General features: G+C 48.5%; 1 protein-coding gene across 1 annotated transcript in view; it reads left to right on the top strand.

Annotated features, from left to right (window-relative positions):
• Nucleotides 1–5,788, top strand: part of SRGAP1 (SLIT-ROBO Rho GTPase activating protein 1) — a 281,123-nt gene that overhangs the window by 33,182 nt on the left and 242,153 nt on the right. The window lies entirely within an intron of this gene.

Here is a 5,788-nt window from a genome sequence, read left to right on the forward strand (position 1 = left end):
CCTTCACCGCTGTCGGTCTGTGTGTTCTGGCATCACCCCCCTGCACCGCTGTGGGTCTGTGTGTTCTGGCGTCACCCCCCTTCACTGCTGTGGGTCTGTGTGTTCTGGCGTCACCCCCCTGCACCGCTGTCGGTCTGTGTGTTAACGTCGTCATCGCTTTAGTCCCTTTGTGTTGTTGTAAAGAAATCCTGAGGCTGGGTAATTTACGGCCGCTTGGTGCCTGCATGTGCTTCTGGCAAGGTCCTCAGAAGGCTTCCCATGGGAAGCAGGTGTGAAGGTCAGTGGCGGGAGGGGAGGAGGAGGCCTGCTCGGCTCACAGGTGTGATCCCCTCACTCTGGGGGGCCAGGGGTGGGGGGATGGATCCCCCTGAGCTCAGGAGTTTTAGACCAACCTGAGCAAGAGTGAGACTCCGTCTCTACTAACATAGAAACTAACTGGGTGTTGCCATGGGCACTACTTGGGAGGCTGAGGCAGGAGGATCACTTGAGCCCAGGAGATTGAGGTTGCTGTGAGCTAGACTGATCCCAGGGCACTCTGGTCTGGGCAAGACAGAGAGAGATTCTGTTTCCAAAAAAAAAAAAAAGGAAGAAGAGAGGAGGCAAGAGAGAGGGGGAGGGAGGTGCCAGGCTCTTTTTAACCATCAGTTCTTTGGGGAATGAATGAGGTGAGAACTCATTCTCACCATGAATGTAGATCCACCCTGTGATCCAAACACCTCCCTCAAGGCCTCCCAAAACGGGGGTGGGGTGGGGGGATGGGGGATGGTGGCTCATTCCTCTCGTTTGAATGTGAGACCTGGTGGGCCCAACCAAGCCTTGTTCCAACCCCAGAGTGCTCTTCTGTTTGACCCCCATGCGGCCGAGGGCTTTGCATTACCGGCGGTTTTTCATTTTTCACTCTCTGGCGCCCTGCACGGCAAGACACAACTTCAGAATGTGTCACCGTGGCCGGGTGAGTGGCTGATGCTGCCCAGGCCTCTCACCAGCCTGTCATTCTTTATCTGCACACTCTTCACTCACTAAGGTCCCTCTCAAAAATACACACGGATGGAGAGCGGGAGGAGGGCAGGCGGAGGGGTCGCTGTCAAACCCACGTCGCTGTGGGCTCCTCCCAGTGCCCAGGACCCCAGACAACACATGCAGTACATTCCGGGAAGCCGACTGTTTCCTAAACCCTGGTTTTTGGTGCTGATGGTACAATAATTCTGTGTGAAGGCCGCCGGCAGGGCTTCCACCAACAATGCTGTCACGTTGACTTTCTGGAAACTGTCAGGGCCACACCTTACCTTAGTTGAACGTCACTGGCATTGAGCTCTTGAGATGGTAGATAGCAACTTTCTGGAGTAGACACGATGGTGTGTGAACATAGGCCTGGGCTGGAATATATCAAAGTGCTTGCAGGACACGTTACAGTAAACCATTTAGGGATATCCGGTGATGTATACGGAATAATATTGCTGTTTGCAGACACAGAGAAAGGGATCAGAATTTCATTTGCATAATTACAAATAAGGGGAAAGATCTTATCAAAAATAAATTAATGGTCTGTAGAAATGGATTAGGTCTTTAGTGGTTATGCATCGTTTAGGGACCAGCACAGCTAACAGCATGTCGACTGAATCCCGACCCCAGCTCCAATGTCTGCATTCCTGCCCCAGCCCTGTGAGCCCAGCAACTTACTCACCCTCTGTGAGCCTCACTTTTCTTATCTGAAAACAGCTGTAATAGTAGTGCTGAGGTAGAGTTACTGTGTGGTTGGATATGACAATTCATGTAAAGTCCCGAGTGCTGCCGTGTTTTTTACCACTCTTCATCTGTGACGTCTGTAGGTTAACTTTTCAGTGTAGTAACACTTTTGGAAAGAAATGACACCCTTCAGAGTACCAATAACTGTTGTATTTGAACACTGTGCATACATAGTTCTAATTTAACCTATTTCTGCCCTGTATTTTATATATGTTAATTCATTCCTCTGGAAAATCCTTCTTCAAGTAAAAGTTAGTTTTAACTTTTAAACACTTACAATTCAGAAGTGGACTTACAATGTAAAATACATTAGTCAAACCTTAGTAAAATAATAAGTAAACTATGTTAAAATTCTACTAATATAATTGTTAGAAAATACATTATAAAAGTTAGAAAACTTAGAATGTAGGTTGTATATACCGCATGAAGTAATGAAATTAATATGTACATGTTAAGATGAATAAACATCTATATTATAGTGTTAAGATTAGAGATGGCTTTTCTTTTTCCTCCACTTTCTAGTGTTTTAAAATGTTGCTATAAAGTTTTTATGATTTAAAAATTTAAAAGACAAAACAATAAGTTTTCATTCTTTTTCGGTTTTGTTTTGTTTTGAGACAGAGTCTCACTCTGTCACCCTGTGTAGAGTGATGTGGCGTCATAGCTCACAGCAACCTCAAACTCTTGGGCTCGTGCCATCTTACCGCCTCAGCCTTCTGAGTATCTGGGTCTACAGGTACCCACCATAACACCCAGCTAGTTTTTCTATTTTTAGTAGAGACAAGGTCTTGCTCTTGCTCAGGCTGGTCTCCCACTCCTGAGCTCAAGGGATCTTCCCACCTCGGCCTCCCGAGTACTGGGATTACAGGTGTGAGCCTCTATGTCTGGCTAAGTTATTCAATCAAATCACACAGAATGATAGACAGATTGAAAAGTCAGATTGAATCTACGTATGTCTTTTATTATAGCCAGCAAAGGTATTGAATTTAGTTACAAAATGCCAATTAAAATCAAGTAGCTGCTTTGTAAATTAACTAACTTCCTGGGTGGCTAAGAACAAACAGGGACTCTCAGTTTAGTCTTTAGTTCCCCAAATATTAATTAGCCAGCCTCACAGAGCCGAGTGCATTACCTTGAAACTCAGCTGGTGACATGCCGTGGACGTTTCAGAAGGAACTTCTCAAGGCCAGTGAGAATTCAGCAGCACAATTCTGTGACCCGTGGGGGGTCTCTGCAGATTGCTCTGGTTCTGGACGCTGGCTAGTGTGGACAATCCAGTCACAGTGGGGAGGAGCAGCTCTGGTTCCTCCTGTGACTGCAGGTTTCCCCTTCACCCAGACACCTGCCAAGCTCACACCTGCCTGGCAGGCCTTGCCACCCCCCCATCCCCATTATTCCCACTTAGGGTCAGGCTCACAAGGGACCTTTCCTATTTAACACTGAATATCTTCATTTTCCTGAAGTTTTGAAAGCAGAATGAAAGACTCAGCTGGGCAAATGGTGGTGTGATTGAACCCAGGGCCTTACTAATGGCAGGACTGTTTCTAGGTTACAGATGGGCCCGCCCTTGGCCCACCCTGGGGCAACCCCAAAGTTTCTCCTGAAACCAAACATTTTTTTACAATAGCAAAGGTATTGTAAAAGCATGAGAGTGAGAAGAAAACCCATTTTTCTGTTTGTTTGAAGAGGCCCATATGGTAGATTCTGACACACATCATGTAGCAAATGTTCTTGTCCTTATAACCAAACTTCCTCCTAAATCAAAAGGTTTTTTTCCATAAATATTCTGACTAAAAGTGGATGACATTTTGCAGATACAAAATTGTCGAACATGTAAAAATGCCTCTGATACCAGAATCTGCATTCACGACAACAGTCCTACCCAAGACTTGCTTACTCTGCCAAGACCTCTATTTTGACTCTTCCTTTAAAAGGAAATCCTTCTGAATCTATACAATAAGAAGGGCGGAGAGCCTTAGTCACTGAGATTTTTACGTGTCATAGTTGAATTCATTGTTAGTTGTCATCCCCACATTATTTGAGTAGATTTACAAAACATTTATTTAGGCTGGGCGAGGTGACTCATGCCTGTAACCCCAGCACTCCGGAGGCTGAGACAGGTGGATTGGTTGAGCTCAGGAGTTTGAGAGCAGCCTGAGCAAGAGCGAGACCCCATCTCTACTAAAAATGGAAAACTAGCTGGGTGCTGTGGCAGGTGCCTCTAGCCCCAGCCACTTGAGAGGCTGAGGCAGGAGGATCATATAAGCCCAGGAGATTGAGGTTGCTGTGTGCTATGATGACCCCGCAGCCCTCTACCTGTGGCCATAGAATAAAATCTGTCTCAACCCTCCCGCCCCATAAAATACTTATTTATTCATTTGGGACATCATAATTATCTATCTTTCTGGGGTACAGTTCAATGTTCCAATACAGATCTATGTCTCACAATGACTCAGCCAGGCAGTTTGCGTCCTGCCACCTCACTGCACTGACCATCCTTATGCTGAGAGCTGCAGAAGCCTCTCTTCCAGCTGTTTTGTAACATACAGCATTTTACTATTAACACTGTCACCCTGCTGTGCAAATCAACAGCCAGAATTTATTCCTCCTCCTAATTGTAACTTTGTACCCATTAACCAACCTCTCCCATCCCCTACTCCAGTCTCCAGTCACCACAGTCATAAATAACCCGCCAGAGCTGGAGGTTGCTATGAGCTAGGACACCATGGCAGAGTCAGACTGTCTCAAAAAAGCAAAAAAAATTTGCTGAATGAACAAATGTGGTAAATACCACAGTTCTTAGTCACAGGTAACCGAAATGAGAGCGCTGCAGTGGAAGGGTGTCTGTGTGACAGTCACTCAGTGTTCATTTACCACTGGCTAATCATTATGTGCGTCATCTGCTGTTCCCATGCGCCTCTCTCCCCAGCTGGCCCTGGTCTTTCCCCTCCTGTGTCTCTGAGACGGCTCCAGGTCACCCCATGCGCCTCTCTCCCCAGCTGGCCCTGGTCTCTCCCCTCCCGAGATGGCTGCAGGTCGCCCCATGCACCTTCCCCCCAGCTGGCCCTGGTCTCTCCCCTCCCGAGACGGCTGCAGGTCGCATTCAGATGTGTCTTGACTCTGCAGATATTTCTGGTATCCCCAGGCCCCAGTACCTGACCCGGGGGTGGAGAAGAAAAACTCAGCATTAATCCTAGATCACTCTCTGCTACCCAACGCCCAGAAGCCACTGCCGTCTTGCCCAGAACGGAGTGAAGCCGTTTGTTTGGGAGGATCATGCTTATACCTTAGGAATGGACGTGACAGAGAGGAAGGCTGAGAGACGGCGGGAGGCAAAGGCAGGAGAGTGGACAGTCTGGACGGAGGTTCCCCAGGGGGTCTGCTTTCCTTCCTTCGTGCTGCTGGCTGCTGTAGCCACTAGCAAAATTTGTTTTGGTTCCACAGTAGGAAAAACACCCATGTTAATTATGAAGGTGGCCGTCTTTGGTTGTGTGGAGCTATTTAGAGGAACAAATGGTGTGAGTTGTGTGAGGTGAATCTGGGCCGTGGCCTCTGCCCCCGGCCTTCCCCCTACTGTGGCTGGACCTGGGATGAGGCCCTGCAGGTCTCCCTGAGCCCCCATCCCTGTAAAACCAAAGCTCTTCACCTAGGGCCCGCAGGCTCCGTGAGGCGGGCAGTTTCACCCTCAGCCTCCAGCCAGAGCCCTGCTCCCCACATGGTCTCCGCCTGGTCCATTCTCATCATCCCCACTGGGCTCTGCACAGAGCTGGTTCCCTTGTGAGTTCAAGCCCCTTCCCCAGACGCTCCTTCACACACGCGTTCCCCAGCCCAAAGGAGGATGCATCCTGTGGCTGGCTCTGTAGGGAATTCTGTGTCTCCCAAACTTCGAGTGGGGAGAGGCCTGGCCGTGCCCTGCAGGGCCAACTCCAGGCACCTTCTTTTCATTCCCCTACAGAAGCCCTTTCTCTTCAGGGCTCAGGCCACCTGCCAGACTCCACCTGCTCTCCGCCCTTGTGACTCACAGTCATGGTTCTGTGTCATT

Source organism: Otolemur garnettii, unplaced genomic scaffold, assembly GCF_000181295.1.
Source record: "Otolemur garnettii isolate 467f Iridium unplaced genomic scaffold, OtoGar3 scaffold00138, whole genome shotgun sequence".
Classification (NCBI taxonomy): domain Eukaryota; kingdom Metazoa; phylum Chordata; class Mammalia; order Primates; family Galagidae; genus Otolemur; species Otolemur garnettii.